General features: G+C 40.8%; 1 protein-coding gene across 9 annotated transcripts in view; it reads left to right on the plus strand.

Annotated features, from left to right (window-relative positions):
* ATXN1 (ataxin 1) overlaps positions 1 to 25,421 on the plus strand; it is a 428,550-nt gene that overhangs the window by 232,405 nt on the left and 170,724 nt on the right. For all 9 annotated transcript variants that reach the window (XM_019665723.1, XM_019665726.1, XM_019665725.1 and 6 more), the window contains one exon: positions 17,763 to 17,890. The gene's annotated coding sequence lies outside the window, so the exon portion shown is untranslated. The remainder of the gene's footprint in view (positions 1 to 17,762; positions 17,891 to 25,421) is intronic.

A 25,421-nucleotide genomic window follows, 5' to 3' on the forward strand; every position in this document is an offset into this window, starting at 1 on the left:
ATTTCTTGGTAAAACAACGACTGGCTGGTTAAACCGGACACATGATAGGCATACTGATTCATCAGGAAGGTTGACACCTGGGCTACCAATGCGGTGCCTTCTTTTAGGCAAGGCCCGATTGGCTACCTTGTGTGTCTCTGGGCACCCGAGGCTGACCACAGCTGAGAGCGAGAACTTCCGATTGTGTGTCTGGGCTTTGGCCCCTTGCTGAGTGGTCTAGGTTCCCCAGAGGGAGTGTGTAATTAGCTGCTTGTGAGGTAGGAAGCAGTAACAATGATCAAGTTTGGAAAATAGAACTAGAGCTACAATAGTGGAAGTTGGAGAGCTGAACACGGGGTTGAGGGGGCTGGGGGGTGGGGGGGTATGGGCACTTCCTACTATCTAGTGCAAAGACCATGCAAAGTGTGTGCGCTACCTGGGGCTTCAACTGCTTTCCCCATGAGGCCTCCTGGGCGAGGTCAGAGAGCTATTGAATGTTGGTGCAGCAAGAAGGTCACTTACCCCGTGTAATTTACACATGGGGAATCTGAGGCCAGAGCAGGGGAGAGACTTTCTCAGAGTAGCAGTTAGCACTGGATCTTGGCCTGGCATCGGGTTTCCTGCTGTCTGCTGCCAGCCTCCTTCCAAGTCCTTTTCCTTTGCTTTATATTCCTCTAAGTGTAACATGAAAAACGTGATCATGATATGCAAACGTTTTTAAAAATCTTTCTGTACCAATATGAAATATGTATCAGCTTTCTCTAATTTCTCTGATCCACTGATTGATTTTAAGATGCACCATAGATTTAATGATTCGGTTCCTGGGGGAGAAAGGAAAGGCTACCCCCTTTTTATGTACTCATCATATATAAAACAAGTCCTAAGTTCAGAAATGTTAAAATATGAAAAAGACAATCACGTGGATATCACATATAATTTATGTGTGTTATAATATAAACTCTTTCACACCCACGTGCCTGCTCCTTAAAGGCATGCTTTCAGCAAAGCCCCAAACAGTCTTGGGGTGAAAGCTGACTCCTAACACTCCATGTTAATAGGAATCAATGAGGGTTTAGAAAAAAATCCAGAAAATTCCTTTCAAGCGACCTAAACTGCTAGCTAGGTAGCTAAGTAGCTCAGAGTTTCATTGACCACATGTCTCAACCACATTTACCACATTTCTCACTAGGAACGTCCTGGGTGTCGATGAAAAGGCATGAGAGACGCAGCAGGTGGGGGCAAAAGGGAAGTGAAGAAGCTGGGTATTCCACACTCTAGATTATTAAGCTATGTTACTAAGAATTTTTCCAATGTATATATGTACAAGAATTTCAGTTTTGCAAAATGAAAAAAGTTCTGGAGATGGTTGGTGGTGATGGATGCACAACAGCAAAATGTACTTAATGCCAGTGAACTTACACTTAAAAAAGGTTAAGATGCTAAATTTTATGTTATAGGTGTTTTACCATAATTTTTGTAAAGGTATGTATGTGCATATATATGTATATTTATATAAATATTTGCCAGTGGTTTGATTAAAATGTGTCAGCCATGTCATCCATCCACCCATCCATTCATCCATCCATTTGTCAACCTTCATGTATTCACTCAACAAACATTTATTAAGCCCCTATCATGTGCCAAGACCTGTGCTAAAAGCTGGAGTAAACTATAGACATAATATACTCTCTATCTTGGAGTTACTTACAAGTTAGTTTAGGTGAAGACCACATGAACAGTAATTACCACCCAGTAGAGTGGGGCAAAAATGAATGTATATATGGAGTGAAGATGGTATCCAACTGTGCAGTAGTGGGGTGTCCTGGCACTCGTGAAGTCAGAGAGGCACATGAAGAGATCACCTGCTGAAGGACAGCATGGACAAAGCATGGGGAACAAACAACATGGTGCAGAGCGCATGCAGTGAACAGTCAGAACTCCGTTATTGATGAATTGATGATGTATCATGAGGTCCGTGGGGTGGTGAGCTCCTAAGGCTGTGAAATAAAGGAGCAAAGCCTGGAGGGTCCCAAACACTATGGTAAGGAGCACAGACTTCTCAGACTTCTGGAGCTCAGACCACATTCTCTAGTGGCCTAAGGATTCCTCAGAGCTCGCCCTAACCCAAACCTCCATGGGCCTGCCTTTAGGAGTCCTTAGTGGTGATGGGTGGAGAGATGGAGGAATCAATAGGTCAACATGAATAGCCTCAATTTTATTTGTTTTATATATTAGGTTTCTATGTGAGGTTTTGTTTGAAGGCAGGGTCTGGCTTTAAAAACAACATTTAAAAATCACTGCTGTTGGTGATAAAGGACTCACCAAAAATTATTAGAACTGGTGACAGTTTTGTGTTTTAAAAATCAGTATCCTGCATTTAAAGTGATCAAAATGTTTTACCCATTTCTGAACCCTCTATTTTACCTAGCAGCACTTTGCACATGAAAAACATTCAATGTAATATTCAATAGGAGTTATTTTAGGGATATGATTTGTGTACTGCTTCCGTAAGGGTCAATTTAAATAGCGTATTGCTCAGTAACTCAAAGGGAATTTGTAGAAATAGAAACTTTTCCCCTTACTCTCTTTTTCTTTGTGTAAAATTTCACTGCTATGATTATTTTTTTCTGAGCTTCCGGTCTGTTTTTGAACATTAGCTTTTATAATTTGATGCCTGGAGCTTGGTTGACAACTCTGATTCCGTATGTAGGCTTGAACTTTGTGGAAAATAACAGTTAATTGTATTTTTTTAATGCTTAAGATGATATTCCAGGCAAGTTTTGTTTCTTTATGGACGATAGCCAGAATCCTACTGTTTTTCAATTTGTTTAAATGCAACAGCTTAGACAACATATGTACATGTTCAGTTGAAGATAAAGGAGATCACTTTTGGCATATTATAAAGAAGACCACATTTTCTCTTAAATATCTTGATGTAAAATAATTTGAACACAATTTTTGCACAAATCATTTTCAAGACATTGGCTGTCAAGTGTATTTTTTTTAAAGTAGCATTCTCATAAAAACCAATGAGACTTTGCAAATTTAGATATATTCTAAGCCTGAAATGTGGTTGAAGATGTCAGCTTTTAAACAACACTTTGAGAAGTAGTTAGCTTAAAAGTATAGCAATTCAGAGCACACGAGGATGATTTTGAAGAGTCGAGTCTTGATATACTGGAAAGTTGACAGGTTCACTACAATTAGGAGACAAGCAGGGAGAACTCGCACTTGTGAAAACTTTTCTCCTCTAACCAACTTCTGACACTGGCCTAAGAAAGCCTCCAGCAAATCCTTATTCTTTCCAGCTCCCCAATCTGTTGCACAGAAAATTTCCCAGTTTCCTTATGTAATAGAATAATAGCTCCAATCCATTGCCCCTTCTCTTATGGATGAACAAAGAGGCCTATGTAAAATGCTAGGACTGAAATGTATTTTTCCTTTAAGCCTGGGTGTGTGTGAGTGTGTGTACACACACACATACATGCACAGATTTACACGTTTAAGTAAACCAGTTAGAAAGAAGATGAAAAAGTGATTTGAAACTAACTTCCCAGGTTCTACAACCATTACCAATATGTTTTATCAGTTCAAACATTATTATATTATCGTGTAAAGACTTGTCAATGTGCCTCATGCTTTGGCAGGCAAGTTGATGTTATGGGGAAGTTGTGCCCTTTCTACTATGAGAATCTGAATATTGAGGTATTAGAGATTTTTGCTTGATGTCCGTTGGTCTTGCTGGCTTCAACAGATTGAGCTTTGTCATCACATACTCTAATAGGCATTAGATTAAATTCACAAATGAAGTGTTAGTTTTCTCAGTGTTTGTTATTTTTGTAGCACAGTAAAGGCATATTGGAATTAATTACTGCCCCCAACCATTTCTGAAAAGTCTACCCAGCTACCTCTTTGGTGTCGTGTCATATCTTCCTGAATTCAGATATATCCGGAGGTCCACTTCCCTTGTGTGGACATACGCGCGCGCGCGCTCGCACACACACACACACACACACACACACACACACACACACACACACACACAAAAGAGAGAAAGAACAATAGTGGCAAGGACAGTGCCCACCATTCTCTTTAGTGAATATATATCCCCCAGCCCAGCCCATAAGATGGGTGGGTGCTGGATGGAAGATGTGAAGTTGCTGTTCCCTTCGTGGGTACCAAACTATACGGCCACACTTAAAATGGTTGGCCCTTTTAAAATTAATGAGAGAGACAGCATAGATGATACAGATTGTGGGTTGAAAGAATTGTATTCAAACCCATTTTCTGCCACTTCCAAGTTTTGTGATCTCAGGCTGTTGCTTAATTGCTCAGAGTTTGTTTCCTCATTGGTCATATGGGAATAATAAACCTTTCACAGGGTAGTTGGGAAGGTTAAATAAGAGCTAATACAGGAAATTTGGTTTTTGTTAGTTTTAATCTGAAATTAAACACCTTTAAAAAGCGGTGGAATGCACGTCCCTGGCTGCCTGCAGGTGGTGTAAGGTGGCAATCAGGGCTGCTTCCAGGGTGGGAGGGGGAAGTAGCAGCCTCCAATGACTGACCTTAGGGCACTGGCTTTCCACTGAGGCTGCAGGCTAGAATCCCATCACCTAGACTGCACCGCAGACCAATACCTGAAGGCCTGTGTAGGTGGATCCCAGGCAGCAGTACTTTTGACAGCTCCCCAGGTGATCACAATGTGTAGCCAAGTCTGAGAACTGCTGCTTTAAGGGGATTTGAGTCTCCAGTTCTTCCAATGGCTGAATGGATACTACCTGGCATTCTACAACCTACATTCTATTCTTTTTGCTTAAACCAAACAGGGACTTAGGCATCAATACTAAAAGTATGTTATGTCTGATTTAGTATGCATTCGATTAAGTTCTCTTGAAAGAACCTGTATTAATAGGTTGGCATTGGGATGGGGAAGAGAACCGAGGTCTCTAAATGTCTGAGGACAAGAGCAGTTCACTAGAGGGCAACAGACAAGGAAACAAATGGAACTAAAATAATAGAAAACCCAACAATCTCAAGCTGCTTGTGTTTGGAAATTGGTCCTTGCAAAAGCACCATCCCTGAGCTGGTTGACTTCCCTGAAAGCTCAGTATTATAACCCTGATTGGTCACGATTCTTGAAAACTTGCTACATCTTCAAAATGTGGAATGAGGAATAAAAGTTCATTCACTTGTATTCACTGCACCCATAACTCAGTTAATTAAAGTTAATTTGCAAAAAGATATGTGTGTGTGTGTGTATATATATATATATATATATATATATATGTATATATGTATGTATGTATATATATATATTTTTTTTCAAACAAAGAGATTTTTTAAGAGAACAGACTAAAATAACTCCATATTCAAAATCTCTCTGACCTCTTCAACAAATAGTGCTGGGACAGCCAGAAAAAGACACGTGAGACACATGCAAAAGAAGGAAGTTGGACCCTTCACACCATATACAAAAAAATAACTAAAATGGATCAACAACCTAAATGTAAGAGCTAAACTATAAAACTCATAGACGAATTCTAAAACATAGGAGTAGATCCTCATGACCTTAGATTTGGCAATGGATTCTCAGATATGACACTAAAAGCACAAGCAACAACAACAGAAAAAAATAGATAAGACTTCATCAAAATTGAAACCTTTTGTAAATCAAAGGGACTATCAAGAAAATCAAAAGACAACCCACAGAACGGAAGAAAATATTTGTAAATCATGTATCTGGTAAGAGTCTAGTTTCCAGAATATATGCAGAACTTTTACAACTGAACAACAAAAGGGCTAACAACCCAATTTTAAAATGGACAACGGACTTGGATAGACTTTTCTCCAAAGAAGATATACAAATGTCAAAAAAAACCATGTTCAAAAGACACTCAACATCATTAGTGGTAGCAAAATGCAAATTAAAACTACAGTGAGATGCCACTTTATACCCATTAGGATGGCTGTATAATAATAATAAAAAGGAAACTAACAAGTGTTGGCAAGAATGTAGAAGAAATTGGAAGCTTCATAAATTGCTGTAAAATGGTATAGCCACTATGGCAAATAGTTTGGCAGTTCCTCAGAAAGATACACGTAGAATTAGTGCATGACCCAGAAATTCCATTCCTAGGTATATACCAAGAGAATTGACCAGCAGGCATTCAAACAAAAGCATGTGCAAGAATGTTCATAGCAGCATTCTTTGTGATAGTCAAAGAGTGGAAACAACCCAAATGTCCATCAACTGATGAATGGATAAACACAATGTGATGTATACATACAGTGGAGGATTATTCAGCCAAAAAAGGAATGAAGTACTGATACATGCTACAATTTGAAAGAACCCTGAAAACATTATGCTAAGTGAAAGAAGCCAGTCACAAAAGGCCACATATTGTATGATTCTGTTTATATGCAATGTCCGGAATAGGCAAATCATCTTCTAGAACAGCAGTTCTCAACCTTCCTAATGCCACGACCCCTTAATACAGTTCTTCATGTTGTGGTGACCCCCAACCACAAAATTATTTTCATTGCTACTCTATAACTGTAATTTTGCTACTGTTACGAATCGTAATGTAAGTATCTCTTTGTTTTCCGATGGTCTTAGGCGACCCCTGTGAAAGGGTCGTTCGACCCCCAAAGGGGTCACGACCCACAGGTTGAGAACCGCTGTGAATGAGACAATAGTGATAGCTGTACATTGTGAATGTACTAAGAACCATTGATAGTATATTTTCAAAATGATTCAATTGGTGAATTTTGTGTCATGTGAATTTTACCTCAATTAAAAAAAGTCTCTGACCCGTCTCTCTAATCCTCTGCATGTGGTCTTAAACCAATCACCTCGCCATTGCTAGAGGGTCTTAGGCCATCTGTTTTTTGTAGTAATTCCACTCTCATCCTGTACTTTTTTCCCTCCAATATCATACGTCACTTCTGCAGAGCCATCTACAGCAGTCTTCTCTTCCTTACCAGAACTTCCATTCCTCGCTCCTCCTTAGGCTTTGGTCCCCAAAAGAGCCAAAGGAAACACAGCAGACATGAAAGGCCTCCACCTGCACATTCCAGACCTGACTTGGAAAGCTCTGCGTTTGCCCCAACAGAAGTTCAGGTGCCTCTTGCTTCCTGGAGGGGCCTCCCAGGTTATGTAGAAGCTGGTTTCCAGGATGGCCCTGCCCCATCCATCACAGTATCACCAAGGGACGTTAACTTTTGGGAACAGGTAGAACTCTCCCAGCATTTCCAGGCAGGCACAGGTGATTCCTGTAAACTCAGTAGAGTGCAAGTCACATGTATAAAAATGTAAATTTCTGTGAGAAGATGTAATGCTGTTACTCACAGAGCTTAAGTGCTTTTAATTCTGGATAATAGATAGTCAGCTCTGATAGCTTTGGAGATTGATCCCTGAGCCTACCGAGGGGTCCAAAAGTAGAAGGAAGCTGTATTCATCATTCTCCTAATTTTTTTTCCTATTTTTTTTCTTTTTTTTTTCCTGCTGGGGTCAGCAGAAATGGGATATTTTTTTTCTTTTTAGATCAGTGTTATTATGATTATGATTATACTGAAAGACCTGTATGGGAGGAATGTTGCAATTGGAATTAAAAATAGCATTTTATGTCCTCCCACACACAGCACTTGAGTGTTCTGAATGCCTTTTATAAATGCAGACTTTCTGCCTGGCTAGATAAAAGAAGCTGTCACTTCATTTCCATAACGAAGTCATTCCCAGGAGAATTCCATTGTTTTAGCAATACAATTTTTGTAAAAGGCCTCTTATTTTGCCTGAAAAAGGTAACAAAAATGAACTTTTGAGAGCGTATTCGACAAAACAATTAAGGTGCTAGAAATTTTCTTCCTTCCTTTTGATGTTAGGAGTTGTAAGTGTGAGAATATCCTGAACCCTGATATTAGGATAAACCCCGAAACCTGGAAGATGTAGGAGGGGAGAAACCCTCTTATTCTTTCTTCTAATAGAAATGGGGGTTGTCTTTCCCTGAGAATATGTGTTCTAGAGCCCTGTGATAAATAGATGTTGCTAATTCTAAAGACTTTAAATACTTATTTTTAAAGAGGTGTAGGAAACTTATAGAATGCTCTATATGTAAAGAATTTCCTTGGGATTTGTAATGAAACATCATCATCGGGTATTTTAATCTAGTTTCAGGACTGGGAAGGCAAACTGTGGCTGGGGTCCTTTGCTCAGAAAATACTCGTTGATATTTCCCTTTATTTGAGTTTACAACATTGTAGCAAGTGGAGCCCTGCTTCCTTGTATGCTAGTACTTGTGTATAAGCCCAAGCAAACTGTGCGCATGTGCTTGCTCTCAGCACCCTTACCCTGCGCTGCCCCACCCTCCACACAGTGGATCTTTGCTCCAAATACGGTATCAAATCTTCCACTCCGCATTCATAGAAAAAGAATAATTGTATTTCTTGGTACTTCCCCCGGCACCAAGTAACCCACATCAAAGTATCCCAGCCTTTGGTGTTTCAACAGGTAATCCCTGGATTTAATGCCAAGTGGTATTTCTGTTACTTGTTCACAGCTGAGACCATTGAAATCTCAGTTTTAAGCTAGAATAGTTTTATTAAGCCTCCTCCAAAAGGAGAGAAGTTTTCAATAGTGCCTTTGTCTGGCAATATTTTTTTTTTCTGGTTGCATCAGAAAGTTCCGGTATTTAAACAAGGAGACAGCTACCTGGAATGATATGAAAAAAGAGGTTAAAATATAAAGTCATTATATTTTTTTGGCTTTTAATGGAATAAAAGAGACAAAAAGAAGACAAACGAGGTTGATTCAGTATAATTATGGAAAGTCCCGCCGGTCCAAACATCATGCAAAAGTTGGGTAGTTAAAACTGTTGTTGATTTTGAATTTTGGAAAATATTCTGTTTCTTAGAAATCTTTGAATAGCCTTTAATCATGTAATGATGCTATAATTTTTAAAGCATGATTGGAGGTGCTGGTTGTAGCTATGCTTTTACATAATGATATTTTGTTAAATGAAAGGGAAGTGTGGCTTTGATAGGATGCCTCCAAAGCTCTGTTTTGAACACCTTTGGTGAACTCGGTTACTTGTAATTGTCTAAAAGGATGGTCTGGGGGTGTATGTGGATCCTATCTGGCCTTTTTACTTCGACTCACCGATTAGAATCTTGTGAAGTCAGGTCAAATAAAATACTTGGGGATACTATCATATAACTCCCAATATGATGGCAAAAAGAGAATGAGTGGAAAAAATGTAAATTTCTTTCTTAGGGTTTTTGCTAATTTTGTTATAAAGAAATCAAATAGAGCAGAAACAGAAAGAACTTTCAAGTCAAGGGACTCTTCCCAATGGCTACTCAGGGACCATAACAGCTCATGATTTATAAAAGCTTTATAATGATCCACACATGAAACACAGGCGCTGCCCCACCTTCCCCATTGTTTCCTGACGATTCTTTAGCACCCAAACCAATCACTGCCCTTCTGGAGCAGGCATGAATAAAACTCCTCCAGGGAGGCTGGTGGTGACTTCTGGCTGCCTGAGAGGGCCTTGTAACTCAGGGGATGTGTGGCCAGTGTCTCAGACTTCTCGATCCACGTTCCTGTGTCTCCTGGGCCAGAGTGCCTTCTGCTGGGCTTCAGCAACCCCCCTAGGGAGCAGAATAGGAAACAGAGAAGGCCAGGAAGACATTGTCAATAAGGACCACGTGCCACCTTGGTCTTTAAAAATAATTTCCTGGAGACATCATCTCGTTGGTATTCAATGCAGATTAAGTGTTTCTCCTGTGTATTTTCATCTTATTCTTGATATGCAGACATACCTTTCTCTGGATTCATAGTTATATTTCTTAACAAACTTTGCTTTATACGAGGGGGGAGATACAACCTGCGTGGAAGTATAGACACCTGCTGAGCCTCTGGGTGTGTGGATAAAGCCTTACCTTTGTGTGATAAGCTGTGCTAATAATAGGAAACGGTGGCGTGGATCACGAATTATAGTTTTTATGAAGTTTGATCATAGGATTTTTTTCAGCATATTTTTTTCTCTCTGATTATGTGTTCTTTAGGCAGATACTAATTTTAGTTTTGTTTTTTGTTTTTTTTTAACCTAAGCACAAACCCATTAATATCAGTAGAAAATGTTCCAAATGCATGCTTAATACCCAAGGATTGCCAGTTTGGAAAAAGATTTTACAATGGCTAAATCACACACATCATCAAATGTTGATTGGAGAGGAATCGCATGATATGATGAATAATCATATTTTTCAGAATACCTTAGGTTTGGGCTTCATCTTCATCTTGAATTCTGACTCTCGGGAAAGGTCTTGCATTGCCGTTGCCTTTCCTAAGAAGGGGGATGTTGGCCCCCATGACTGACATTCATCCTCCTTTGGGTGGAGTGGAAATGGGCTCTGCATCTTGCTGGGCTGAGCCCCTTGTCCAGAGGATGCATTTCTGATCTCTACAACTACCAGCAGCCCTGGCTTCTCCTTCTTCCTCAGAAAGAAAATACAGAGTCAGCTTTAGTCCTGAGTGGGAAAAAGAGGCTCTGGCAGAATATTTCATTGATTGACTGGGCTGTTTCCATTTTAGCTTATGTAATGATTTTTCTCCAAGTCACCAGAAAGGGACTCTCCTATTTGATAACCACAGAGTAAGGAGACTTGAGGACATGTCAGAGTGAAAGTAAAATACCACGTTCTCAGTCAATCAACCAGTATTTACCAAGGGGTTACTGTTAGCAAAAGCACTCTGAGGCTTACAAAACGAAGACAGACACAAACCCTGTCTTCACAGAGTTTACTACAGTCTGCCTGGGGAAATGGTGTCTATTTTAGGGTAAGGAACAAAATGATTAGTATCCTAAGGAAAAGGAATACAAACTATAGGAGCTCACATCAAAAAAAAAAAAGTACTTCTGATTGAGAAATTTGCAGCATAGGAGGATGAAAGAAAGAGTAATGGGGAAAGGATTTGAGCAAGTCTTGTTAGGTATGGCTTGAATTTGAACACGTGGATTAGAAATGTGAGCTCTCAGAGATAAAGAGAATCTTCATTTGGCTGGTACAGTATGTATGAGGGGAGAAGTGGAAATGAAGTTGGAAAAGCATGTTGGGGCCAGATTGTGAAGGTCGGAAACATCAGATTTTAGGTTTTTAGCAGGCTGTAGGAACCCACACCACAGTAGGGCATGGAGAAGTTATATTATGTAATCTACTTCAGGAAGTTTGATCAGGCAAAGATGACTCAAGTGGTTTGGAGGGAGAATATGAAGGCAAGAGGACCAATTAGCAGGCTGCTGTGAGAGGAACAGAGTGGAAACTAACATGGCAGTGTGGGAATAGAGAGCAGACTTGATGGGACTTGACAGCTGATGGACTGGGGGAGAAGGAGAAGACAAGGATGCCATTAGCGTGAACCGGAAATAAAAGAGGAGGACTGGTTTAGGGGGGAAAAGAATGGGACATTTTGAAGCAGACGTAATTATTTCTACTGCATATATCCAGCAGCTTGTCGGGGGAGATGACAGGGCCATGGATACAGATTTAAGAACTCTGTGCGATAAAGGGAAATTATTATAGAAAGAGAAGAGAGCTGCGCATGTAACCTTGGAGACTACGTGCCCTAGGGTTAAAAGGAATGACAGGAAGGGACAAAGCCAAGAAACAAGCAGCAGAGTGATGTAAGGAACACCAGAATAGTACTATCTCAGAGAAACTAGGAGTATTAGGATGTTTTGGTACAAGAGATGAATAAATCTCAGCGTGTTTAAGCAAAACCATGGAATTGATCGTATCATGTATGTATTAGTTTTCTGTGCAACAAATTACCAGAAACTTAGTGGCTGAAAGCCGCACCCGTGTTATCTCAGTTTCTGCAGGTCAGAAGTCTCACCACAGCTCAGCTGGGTTCTCCACTCAGGGTTGCATAAGGCTGAAATCAAACTGTTAGCTGGACTGCATTCTCATCTGGGGCTCATGGTCTGCTTTCAAGCTCCCATGGTTCCTGGAAGAATGATGTCCTTGTGGTTGTAGGACCGAGACCCCTGTTCTAGTGCTGGGTGTGGGCCAGGCACTACTCTCAGCTCCCGACGTCTAGCTCCAGTTTACTGCTGTGGTGTCACCTCCCGCACTTCATGCATGTCCTCTTATGTTTTGAGTCTCATTTTTGTAAGAACTTATCCCCCAGGGGCCGGCCGAGTGGCGCAATGGTTAAGAACTCGCTTGGGATGCCAAAGGGCCCCGGTTCGGATCCCACATATGAGGGCCAGTGACACTGCCCTCTACAGCTAAGATGCTGAACAACAGCTCAACCTGGAGCTGGGCTGCCGTGAGTTGCTGGCGACGGCATAGGCTGCAGCCCCTGTGGCAGTGGGTTGCCATGGGCTACCGTATGTAGCCAGCAGCCAGCGTGAGCGGCCAGCAGCCGCAGTGAGCGGCCAGCAGCCGCAGTGAGCAGCCGTCCAGAAGCCGGCTACTGATCTGCCTCGCCTGGGAAGAGCGCAATGATGGTGCCAACTTGGGCCAGTGAAGCAGCGTCCTCCACAACTAGATTGAAGAACAAAACGACAGCAACTTGTCTGTTCCCCTTCCCCCAATTCCCCAGCACTGTTCCCATCCCCCCAATTCCCCAATAAAAATCTTTAAAAAAAAAAAAAGAACTTATCCCCCAGAAGGGCTCACCTGATAAGAACAGGCCCACCATGGGTAATCTTTCTATTTTAAGGTTCATGTTTTAGGGCCTTAATTTTATCTGTAAAATCCCTTCACAGCAGCAGCACCCAGATTAGCATTTGGTTGAATAACTAGGAGAAGGTGTGTGTGCCCTAGGGGACAGGACAACTTGGGGGGCCACTTTAGAATTTTGTCTGTTACAATATAACTGAAAAATCCAGGGATAAATCTAACTGTTGGCATGGCTGGATCCAAGGGGCCTCACCATTGTCAGGACTCAGACTTTTTTGTTAGCTTTGCTTCATTCTTAAGTGGGCTTTCCTCATCCGGTAGCTCTTAGTAGACCACGCCTCCTTGGTCTCACTAGGAGAGGGCGCTCATTCCTCATTTCCAGCCAGTCCGAGAGAGGCCTTTGACTGGCAGGGCTTTGGTTCCGCGTCTGTCCGTAAAACCAGTCATGATGGTGAGAGGGATATATGTATTCCAATTCTCCAGACCTAAGTCACATGCCCATCTTTGGAGCCAAGGCATGAGGTCATCTCAGCCCATATAACAAAGAGAACGGGGGAGAGGTTGGGCCTAAAAGATGCCGTTCAGGCAAAAATGCTGGTATATTAAATAAAAAGAAAAGAGAATTGAAGGACCTACTATATCAAATATAAAAGAAGTCAATTAGGGAAAGGACACTACCTTTAGAAGGCAGGAAGCCATTCTGAAAGAAAGAGGAGAAAGTTTACTAACCAAAGAAAAAAGGGGGAGAAGGAGTAGAAGTCAAGCTCCAAGAGTTTAAGATGTACCTGGTAAAATATTAGCATTGAATTTATACATGTTTGTTGGTGGGCAGGAGAGAGGTGACAGCCATTTGGGAATAATACATCAGGGTACGGGGAAGGTCTTTCATGAGTGGCAATGACTGATACGTTTGTAAGCTGAGAAGTTTCTAGTAAAGGAAAAGATTGAAGGAGAGATGGAGGGCGAAACTGACCCCAGGTGGACCTGAAGCCTGTAGGAGAACAACAGACTGAGACCCAAGACTGAGAACCCCCAAAAGTTTTCCCACATTATAAAGTGGGTGGGACTTTTTGGTTTTTTGGTCATCTGTCACCTCTTTGGAATACACAGGTGTCATTCTTTCCAATGCAGCCATCTTATAGTGATTAAATATACTCAAAAGATCCTTAGCCTCTGTGGGCTATCTAATTGACAGAAAGTCTTACCCTCACAGCACTGGTTCTCAAAGTGTGGTCCCTGGACCGACAGCATCAACATCACCTGGGAACTTGTTAGAAATGCCAGGTCCCTGGCCCCACCTCATACCGAATTCCCTATCCTGAATCGGAAATTCTGCGGATGGGACCCCAGCAATATGGCGTAACAAGACCGCTAGGTTTTTCGGATGGTGGTTCAAGTTTGAGAGCCATGGCCTCAGAGCCTCCACATCTCCCCTCCACTTATCACACAGGTTTCCTTATTATTGGCTTTTGAAAAGCTGTGAGAATCAAGGATCCAGGTTCCTGGTGGCCTGGGATGTGGTGGTAGGGGGGGGTGGCGAGGGGAGGTAACTGTTGCAAATCGCTGTAAATCTTCAAAGAAGATGGTAGTTCAGAAGCCATTAATAACTAACAATAGAATGGACTGTCAAAACAGGAGAAAGAAGGCTAACATAACTTAATTGTCCTCCAGTCCATGGAGCACTTTTATCTGGATGGTGGGCATCATTGGAGCTCCAAGTCCCTGGAGGACAGCGAAAGGAGAGAAGGGCTTAAATTCTAGCTATAGAGTAGTGATTCCTTTGGAGTATGGGTTAAGTTGTAGAACGGGTTTTGGATATGGATCATTTAATTTACATTCAGGCTCTTCTACTAGACACTATTAGGAGGCTGTTAGAGAAGGGCATGGCAAGGTTTCTTTCATCAAGGAGCTTATAAACTTTTCAAGCCTTCAAGACTTAAATAAACCCAGTGGAGTATAAAGACAATATAACGGAGTGCTGAATTGAAAAGGACCTTGGGTTAAAATGTGTGGGAGAGGCTGTAAGTGCTGTGGGCAGTCAGGGGAAGGAGAAATTGGCACTGTGTCATTTTCTTCTCTGGATGGACAGAGGATGAAACTGTCAGCCTGGCATAATTTCCCAGGTTTGGTGGCTTCAAAAATTCCTTTTTCTTGCCCTCTCTTTTCTTTCTGAGCTTTCTAGTTTGTCAAAACTACTAAGTCAAAGTGAGGGTTTGTATTTCAAGACTTGGAACTTGGAGTATTATTAATGTTTTTGGTTATATAATGAACTAGTAGGAGAAAGTACACTTTATCCTGGGTGTCTTAAGTGGAAAGAGACTCAAATTAAAGTTTGGCCTGTTCCTTTCAAACAGACTTTCAAACGTACTCCATTCATGGGGAGAACGTGAATGAGCCTGTCTCAGGATGCCTTTGTTTTGTAGAATGAAGAAAGCGAATGACTGATTTTCCTTAACGGAAGAATTAAGTTATACCAGATCTGGGATATAGGGAACAAGAAAAGACTTCAGATGAACACAACAGTTCCGTTGCTTTTTATTTCTTGGTGTCATGCTACTCACTCGGGCAAGTAAACAGATAAACAAACCAAGAACCAAGACAGAAGGTTCACAGGACACTCTTGTAGGTAGGCATAAATGCCATTTAAGTCTGAGAGAGAAATAAATAAATGTACATATATGTATATATATAAATATCCTGATAGTCAAGAGGAGACCAGCAAATTTGGAACCTAATGCAAAGTCCTGAGAAGATTTTTTTTCAGACTTTGTGTGTAATGTGATCTGTTTTTAGCCCTTTTGGGGAGGGTTTTCTTAACGCCAGCTGTGGCATGCAGGTGTTAACAGAAAGCTTCCTTTTATTTCTTGTGATGATGGGTGACTTGTGACGCATTAGGAAGCCAGAGTCTGCCTTTGCTGTCACATCAAGAATAATACCTGCACTGAGTGGTGTTCTCTATTAGAAATCGCTGAGTGTGAGTTGTTCTGATGGCCCGGGCAGTCAGAAAGAAGAATCATCTCTTATTCCAAGATATTAAGAACAGTCTTGTTGCTCTCTTCTTTAAAAAAAAAATTGAGATATAATTGACCTATTGCATTTTTTTAGTTTCAGATGTACAACTTAATGATTGGATATATGTATATATTGCAGAAAGATCACCACAGTAACTCTGGTCAATATAAAGCCTGTTGCTCATTTCTTGATCAAGGAGATCCAGTTGAAATGGCTAGGGAAAAAACGAAGATGAAATAACAGAAATTAGTTGTACATCTCTAGATCACATCACATAACGCACAGGCTGTTTCCTTTCCCTGGAAACTCGATGCCTGGCTAACTTCTGTTCACCTTTCATTTCTCCGCTTATAATGTTTCTTTTGTAAGAAAAGCCTTTCCGAGCTTCTGCTAAATAAGGTGCCCCTATTATGATTGCAAATCACAGTGCCTGTTTTTCCTACATAATACCTATCCAGTGTTCAAATTTTACACACATACTAAAAATGGTATACTATGGTTCTTTAACGTTTGTCTGTCTTGAGGCAGCAAGCTCTTTAAAGGTATGATCCTTGTAACTTTTGTTGACCATTGAGAGCACAGCACCTGGTGGATATACTAAGCACCGAGTAAAAATTTGTCAAGCAAATGAATTAATTAATAAGAAAGCACTTTGTAAACTGTATTCACTATAAAAGCCATGGTTAATTATATTAGTAGCAGACACCTCCTTTCCCTTCTGTCCTAGTTTTTTCTCTCTCCATTTTTTAGTTCTTTGTTTTGAGGTAAACTTGTCAGTGTTTTACCAGTTCCAAACCTAAGATATGACATTATTCATTGTTGCCTTTTTTTTGAGATGGGGACCGTTTTTTCCCCCTCAAAACCATTATACCCACAGTGTTAATAGTGTGCTTATAACTGGGAAAGGAAAGCATAACTGGCCCTTGTGGATGATCTATTTGGGAAGAAAACAGGATGCCAGAGTAGCACTTAAATCCTGGTTTTTGTCATCCCCAAAGCCACTCGTATAAGTTCCTATACCTCACGTATGCTCCTCAAGAATTCACAAATCAAAATAACTTGATAATATTGGCCCAGGAAAAGCTGTTCCTGGCTCTGTCTTCAAGGAGGGAGAAATGTTAAAAATCCAGGTGTGGAAAATATTAGCGATTGGGGTACAAATCGGTCTTTTCTTTAAAAGGAACAGTCAAAAAGCATCCAGTCCTTCTCCAGTAGAATATCGGCGTGCCTCTTCTGTGTGCTGGTGTTCTCCTCGGTAGGCGGAAATGGCAGACAGCCAAGTGGAAAATTTCACAGCCCCGCAAACCTCCGGTGCACTCACCACTGCAGACCAGCAATCTGAGGGAGCCGTGTAGTGAGGTGCCGGCACATGCCTCTCTCACCCACCTTCCACTCCCCCTGCCGCTTCGCTTCCTGCTCCCAGCCCTCTCTCTTTCTCCCCGATATTCCAGGCGCCTCCCTTTCTGTCCTCGACGTCTGTCAGCACCTCTGGAAGCAGGAGCCTTAGCATGATGACCCGTGCGGACTTTGGATGTGTGGGTGCCCCAGGGATGTTTGATTGTTGATGACTGGCCAAGCTGACTTTTCTATTCTGGCTCAGAGCTCAGTAACAGGCTTATGACCGCTAATAACACTTTGCGTTTACATAGTGCCTTTCTTCTCAGGAACTGTGAGTGCTTTGCAAGAGTGATCTTATTGATTTTCCCAACAACCCATCGAGGTATGAAAATGGCAGAAGGTCCTCGCTCCCTCCTTTATGCAGAGAGCAAAATCAGGTGGCTTATTCAGAGGCATTGTTCCAATGTTGCACCTCAGCTGGGATTTCATCTGAAGTCTCCCAGAATTGGCTTCAACTTTACAAGGGGCAGGGGAGATCCAAGGGGAAAGACCGTCCATGCCATGCTGCTGTGTCTCCTGGGGCAAGAGCCAAAATATCGAATACCTTTTTGATGAAAAGGTACTGGAAATGGTCTTTGGTGAATTATCGATAGTCCGATTGATTGTGCACTTCCTTTGTTGCGGTAACAAGTGACTTGATGATGCACTTACCTTTTCCTTTCTCTTCTGTTCTATTCCCATGCTAGGTATTTCTCACTTCTCTGTGAAAGGAAGAAAGAACACGCCTGAGCCCAGGAGCCCTCCCGCTTCCTGTGGGGCGTCTCCATGGTGAAGGAAGGCTGCGGTGCCCAGTGAACAGCGCACAGTGAATGTTGTAAGTGGACGAGAGCAGCCCGCATCTGCGGTGGCCTGCCTTGCAAGGAGTTATGGGTCACAGGATGTCACCGAGCCAGGGTGATGAACGGGTGTTCATGTTAGCTCTCGGTGATCATCCAATTAATTTCTTTTTTTTCAGGGGAGAGGTTCTGTTTTTATTTGCCATGAACTTGCCTTTCTCTCAGCTTCTATGGGGCACGGCTCATTATCTCCTTCTGGAACTGAAAGAGTGGAATACAGTGATTCTTCTGTTGTAGAAATGCCCTTTCTCCTGGTATAGTTAACTAGTATCAAGTTTAAGGCAACCTCGAAATTCTTTCAGGTTGGTAGGTGGTGGTGGTGGTGGTGGTGGTGGGGTGACATTCTCCAGGCTCAGGATTTGTAACCAGGATTGCCACCAGCACTTATTTATGTGAATTTTTTTATTGGAAGGATATGTTTTTCTGGCTTTCAAAAATCTGAGGTATGCAAGTGCAGTTAGTTGTTTTGGGTACTTCTCTTATTCAAAATGGGCTGATTTGCTGGTTTTTACCAAGCTACTGGGTTGGGATTTTGAGATTAGTAAAGTAATTCCTGCAGGTCAGCTGCCAGTCACACTTCATGAGGAGTTTTAGGACAAAGCAACTGAAGAGACAGTACATGTTAGGTTTCAAAGAGCTTATCCGTCATGAAACTCAGGGGTTTGACCACCTCTGCTTTCTGGAAATTTTACCTTATTGCTAGTCTGTATCACCAAAAAGAATTTAGATGAGTTTTGCCAGGAAAGAAGACAGCTACAGGAAGCCCAGGATGGCCTAGGAACATATTTCCTTCAAATGTTAGAAAATCAAGAGGCAGCTTCGACTAGGGTTTTTTTTGTTTTCGTGTGTGTGTGTGTGTGTGTGTCTGTGTGTGTGTCTGTGTCTGTGTATGTATATAAACTTAATATATATTATACATTTTTGTGTATATATATATATATATAGTATATACATAAATACCTATATTTGTGTTTTATATATGCATATATGTGTTGTGTGTGTGTGTGTGTGTGTGTGTGTGTGTATAACTTTGTATATTAAGTTTTTAGTTTCTTAATATTTTACTCAGGAAAATTTTCCAGGCGTTTATTACCTATTTTTTTTCAGTTTCTTAAAAGAGTTTTAAAAGCAAAATGCAGTCATACGAGGGCATATCTCAAGGAGTAAAAGCATTCACATTGAAAAGAAAAATTTCTACTGAAGTTTTTTTATTTCATGGTTTTCTGAAAATTTAAATTAAAATATGCATATTTATTCATATAAATGGGTTATCTAGTTATATTAAAATAAGCTTATAAAATTCAAAATCTCCCAGTGCCTTGTAGTATATGGATGATGGGAGATGCTGGTGTTTTAATGTGTTTCCATTTTGTAGATATGAGCACATTGGTTCTAGTGGAAAGTACACAGCTCCTGGAATCAATTGACCTGAATTGTATCCCTGGTCCTATGGTCAAGGTCAAGTAAATTTGCAACCTTGGGACAAGTCTTACTAACCCCCATAAAGTGTTATTTTGTGAGTCTGTAGATTGCTCCATGCTGTTTGCTTATTGATCAGTTGACATCTTGGCTTGGGGTCCCCATACGGGGCAGAGCATTGTGTCAATCATTTTAATACTTAATAAAAAAACATTTCTTATTGTGAAAATTTCTATCACTATTAAGGAATAATTTGGGGCACTGTTAGCTTTGGGTGCTACAGTAGCAGCGTGTTTTACTAGAAATTATGTTCCCAATCAGGTAGCTGTTAGAATGCACTTCTGGTGATGTTTTTTAAAGTGTTTTTATCCTAGGAAACAAGTGTCTTATGAAAAAGGGCTTTAGGTTTCAGGTTACATTTGAATGAGCAGTGCAGTTACTATAATCAGGATAGTTTTTGTTTTGAAGCGTGTGGGTTGTTTTTTTTAAACCATTACTTTGAACTGTTCATGTGATACCATGTCAAGTCTCAAACATTAAGTAAGGTTTTCAAAGGAGCGCTGAATGTAAACTTTAAGATACCACATGGTCAACTTAAAGTAACTTCAAAATCCTTCTATAAATGGAGTAGGTTGAAAGAAAGGAAGAAAATACTGAACTCTATGAACTCCTCTAGCGCTGAGGACTTTATCTTCCCAACTACATTTGCTTGGGTTTTGGCAGGGGCTTGTGGGGGGTGTCCTAGTTTTCTTAGTAAATTTTGAAATTTAGTAACTTTTTGTAATCTTGATGCATTTTTACAACACTGGGTTTATATTTTCCCCTTACTTTGGTGTCCTGGGTGTCCCAAGGCCTGTGCCATTGCGATAGGGAAATCAGGCAATATTCAAAGAATGTGTGCTTACACATAGATGAGGTATGATTGTGGGTATGTGAATACTCGAGTAATAATCATAGCAGCCATTGGAATTACTGGTGTCCATCCTCAGCAGTCCTTGCCAACTGCACCCCAAACTCATTACCTCTGCAGTACTCCCTTTCTTGTCCGCATTAAAACACCTCTCAAATCTGCCACCATCTTTCTAGCAGATGCACTTTGTTCCCGAAAGCTAGCTCTGAGATGTGTATCTTGTACAAGAAAGGTGTGGCAATGAAAACTGACGAGTCAGGAGACCTGGGTTTTACACATGCTGCTGCAGTTAACTGTTTAACCTTGGGCCCCCGGAAGCCTGAGGGGCCCATTTTATGATGAGTAACATGAGAAAGTTGAGTTAAATGAGCTCTGGTGGTTTTTCCAGTGGCTAACATTGCATAAAGTAGCAGTCTTGGATGAGGCAGATTATACCTTCATTTTACCCTGTTTGGCTTCTAAAAGTCAATGATTTGGCACAGCTTTAATTTACAACTGTTTTTAAAATGTTGAGCACAGTCTTATGGTAAAAAAAAAAAAAAAGATTATGTCTGTCACCATCATGATACCCTTTCCCCAGACACCATGTGACAGTTCAAAGGTATTCATTTGAGCGCTTTCTAAGAATATAGTTTTATTCATTTATATTTAGGCTCCACACCCATTGTTCTTTTTGAAAGTTAAACATGAGCCACTTTTGAAATTAACTTTTTAAACACTGCCCACCTTCTTACTTACTCAAATATTGTTTAGTGTATAAGCAAGGAGGCAGTGATCTCTGTTTCTTTCCTAAGCGTCTCTGCTTCTTTAAGTAGGACTTTTCGAGTTACCTTTTCAAAGTAGCCTTCCCTGACCTGTATAAAATAGCACCCACCCCATCCCTCTGTATCCTCTAGCCTACTTTATTTTTCTTTTAAGCATCTTATGTATGACATATTGGGTTGTCGGAAAAGTGATGACTTATTTTTTTCTGTTTTTTTTGTTGCAAAAAATGCGTCATGACTTTTCCGACAACTCAATATTTATTTGTTAATCATCCATCTCTTCAACTAACCTGTAAACTCCACGAAAGCAGGGATGATGATGATGATGATGATGATGATGATGATGATGATGATTTCCTGGTGAATCTATAATGCCTAGAATGCTACTTGGCCCATAGTGGGCACTTGGTAAATATCTAAATATTTGTTGAGTGACTGTCTAAGGACAGAGTAAATGTATGCCTGGGCTTCTCATGTATGGACCTAAGCCATCAGTAAAGGAACGTGAACGTGGTTCTGATGAGAATAAGGTAGGGGGTGGCATGGAGAGACTGTTTTCATTAATCCTTAGAAGCAGATGCTAAATGTCTATGATGTGTTTAAGTAATGTGGGAAGGAAACAATTTGTAAAAAAAAAAGGGGGGAGGGCTTTATAGAACTATCTATAGAGTTTGGGGATTTTCTGACACATTTTTTAAAAAATTCTGCACTGTGTGTGTTTCCTCTGCTTTTCCATTTGAGTGGTTTGCTTCATTAGTTATTTGTGAGAGGCCTGCCCGGACATTCTGTGAAAGGTGGTAGTTTTGGTGGTTTTGCTTCTTATAATCACATCATTTTATCACATTGTTATGTTTACATTTATTCCCAAAGTGGGAGCCAGGCTTGACATGCAGTGTCTACCTAGAAACTCGCCGTTTACTGATTAGCATCGTTTTCATTTTCTTTCCTTTTGGATGATATACAATGGAGAATGAAGAAATGATGTACCGGTACAAGTGCCATCTGTCTCATGCCTCTGTGGTGTGAAAGGGGAAATTCACAAAAGGCTTAGGGCGGCATCCGCCTCCTACATGGCTTTTGCGGATCACAATGATAAAGGTTCTTGAATTTTGTGTGTTTATCCACCCCCTTTTCAGAATAACTGCTCTTGAGTTACATATTCTTAGGAAGAAATGGTAAGACTAAAATAAACACCTCTGTGTCTATTTGCACAGTATCATGCTATCTTCATAAGCTTTTAAACATGGAGCTGAATTTCTAGTCTCCAGAGTAAGAGAACTACACGTACACACTCTAATAAGAGTGATTTGGGAATTCCCCCGTTTCTGTCCATTTGTACCTTTACATTTACTATCTGTGATACCAAATTCTCCAGCACTATCATTAGAAAAAACAAAAACAGAAAAACAAAACGAAACAAACAAACAAAAAAACATCACGGTAGAGAATGGAGGTCAGGAAAGAAGGGGAGATTTTGCAGTTAGAGAAGTGAAGGAAAACAGCCTCTCTGTCTTGTCTTTTCTTTTTTCTCCCACCTTGCTCATCATGGCCCTGTAAATTGCCCTGCATATTGCAAAGGCTCCGAATGACCGTATTCCGTGCAAGTACCCTGGCGTCCTTGTGTAGCCTCAAGTCCTCTAGGGGTTTCTGTTGCACCGATTTCTTTCTCTTTCCCAGACTTCTTCTAGTTGCTTCTTTTTGATAGCCTCACCAATTCCTGGCATTGCCCCTTTGGTGGGGCCTTTGCATGAGCTGCTGCTTCTGAGAGTTGATGTCAGAACTACTTCCTGAGTCAGTTGGCAAAGTCTAGCACCTCCCAGGCACACCCTTTCCCCTTGGCGTCATCCTCCCCGGATGCTCAGCCTCCTCCTTTCAGCATCTCGGACAGGAGAAGGAAAAAAACACAGAACACCTGGAAGTTGTGGAAGGAAAAATGTTCATGTATTTTTATCCTATTCATGTTCTGTGGGGAAAAGAAGGCATCGGCAGCCTGTTCAGACTGCTTTCTAACTGAATAGCACTGCGGTAAAACGTTTTTGTGTTCCGCTTTAATTTAGAATTTACTAAATAAATACTATTTATTAAAAACTGTTATGTGTCAAGGTGTGCTAAAGCCTGTTAAGGATACAGTGATGAGTAAATCTATATTTACTGTCCTCTGAGACACTACCAGAGCCCTGTGGGAGGTTGTGCTCAGGGCATGAGCCAAGTACTCTGAACAGGATGGTGGGTAAGGTTCCTCAGGGATGGGTTTTCAGGGAAGACTTCGAGGACTGCTGAGCATCTCAGTTAGTTCTTGAAGCAGAGGTCAGACTTCAACCCAGTGTGTGCGTGTGCTTTGAGACTGCAAAGGAGAGAGAGAAGGTAAAAGTCGTCTTTTATTTAACTGCTTCTGCATCTGGACAGATGAGAGCCTGGAATCCAAAACGTCTTTGCATCAGAAATGATGCAGTATGACCATTGACAAAGACATATTGTAGAATGGGGATTTGTAGCACCAGAGAACCATTCTCCTTTAGGGTAACCGTATATATATTTATCTGCAAAAGCTGAAGCAAGAACTCAGGCCACTGAAAGAAATGATACCCCTCAGCCCTAGTAAGTGTAGTTTTTTCATCTAGAACTTCAGACAGAAACCACACCCAAAACTAAAAATGTATTTCTCAAGTGGTGTATCTATGAAATGCTCACTGTTCAAGAGTCAGTATGCACTCAAGAAGGAAGGACAAGGATGACTGGGTAATGATGCTGCCTCGGAAGGTAAGTGTTCAGCCACTGAAAATTCTTCCAGATGGAGCTCAAATAATTCCCACACTTTTGGACACAAGGTTGGGCGGCTCCATCATCTTTGTTAAAATATTACCGATATATACGTCATTTCTCTCAGTATATCATGCCATAGGATTTAAATTATTTTTGTTATTTCTCTAAAAGATTGTTGTCTCTCACAGAGCAGTGAGGCGCAGATAGGAACTAAATAACATTGTTTTGTCATAAAGCCAAAACAAAATCTGTTGATTCTTACCAGCAAATAAATTGTTCCTTGGGACTAATGTAAAAAGACAATTAGAAGGATAATTTCATTCTTTTAATTTCCCCAAATTTTCACTTTTATAAAATAATTAGTGTTTAATACCAGAAAATCATTTAACCACTCCCTCAACATATATTCACATTAAATTTCAAGTGGAAGCTATGGAATAAATCCTGCTAGGTAGAATTTTATATTGAAAGACTTAATCCATCTTGTAGATATCTTGACGATTATGTTAACCGTTTGCGGACACCTGGATAATTATGTTCCAGAAAAAGTAATTTTCCACAAGTGTAAAGTGCTTTTAAGTGAGATAGTAAAATTAGCTGTTTGCAACCTGTGTTGCAGGAAGTTAGTTTTTCATTCATTTTTTTCTACTTGTGTGTACATTCTGAAGTAACCTTCTTAGTAGAATTCCCCAAAATGGAACTATTAAGGGGATGCAAATGGCAATCTCCTTTAGAATTTTTTATTTTCAAAACTCAGGCAAGTTCTTGTCATGCTCTTTGGACTCTTACTCTCTTTTTCTACCTTTAAATCCAACTTCTTTCCCAATACCTTTATCACAACGCCTTATGACATCTCCCTTCCAGCTTTGAATGTCTGGCACAGGGATAGGACGTGCCCACAGTGCCAGACCTCTGCAAGGGACTGGGCTGGATTATCTCTTTCATTCTGCACATAAGCCCTCTTCACGGATATGGGGACAATGTGCTCTGCATATCTAGAAATGAAAACACAATTGCTAAAATAGTTTTCTAAAATCTCCATTAGGTCGCTCCTCATTTCATTTTGCCTTTTTTCTTCTCAAACCTTTGTAGCTCTCATAGAACTGAAAAATTGTAACTTCTCCAGGGCTAGAATCCAAGATGTTGACAGGCAGTCTTCATGCCTGGGGCTCCTGCGAGTTGCTACCCATTATAAGCATTGTAAAACTTACCCTGCAGAACAAAGAGAACTGGGCACAGAGATGGTTCCCTTCTTCTACCATGGCAAGCCCTAGTTTTTCAGGCCCCTTTGCCTTTTCTTCTTTGTTCTCTAAGAAAAGGGGGTTATGAGATGAGTATGCAATTGTTCCAAAAGGAGACAGTTATTGCCTGTACAAGCACTTTTTTCCCTTCAGTTTGGCAGCCTTAGTTGCTCTACCTGTTCCTGGCTTTCTTGCTTCAGCTTACGAACAACCTCCCTCCCCCAACACTCAAAAGACTAATCAATTAAATATACAAATGTCAGCTGGTTCCTGCATATCTGCCAGCTGACATAATTCAGAATAGAGCCATTCAGCCTTTATCTTAAGCGAGTTTCTTGCCCCTTTTCTGTCACCAGCACATCAAGCACAAGTGTAGATTAAAGGATAGTCTGTGAAGGTGAGAGCTATCCAC

This window comes from Hipposideros armiger, unplaced genomic scaffold (genome assembly GCF_001890085.2).
Source record: "Hipposideros armiger isolate ML-2016 unplaced genomic scaffold, ASM189008v1 scaffold_449, whole genome shotgun sequence".
In the NCBI taxonomy this organism is placed as follows: domain Eukaryota; kingdom Metazoa; phylum Chordata; class Mammalia; order Chiroptera; family Hipposideridae; genus Hipposideros; species Hipposideros armiger.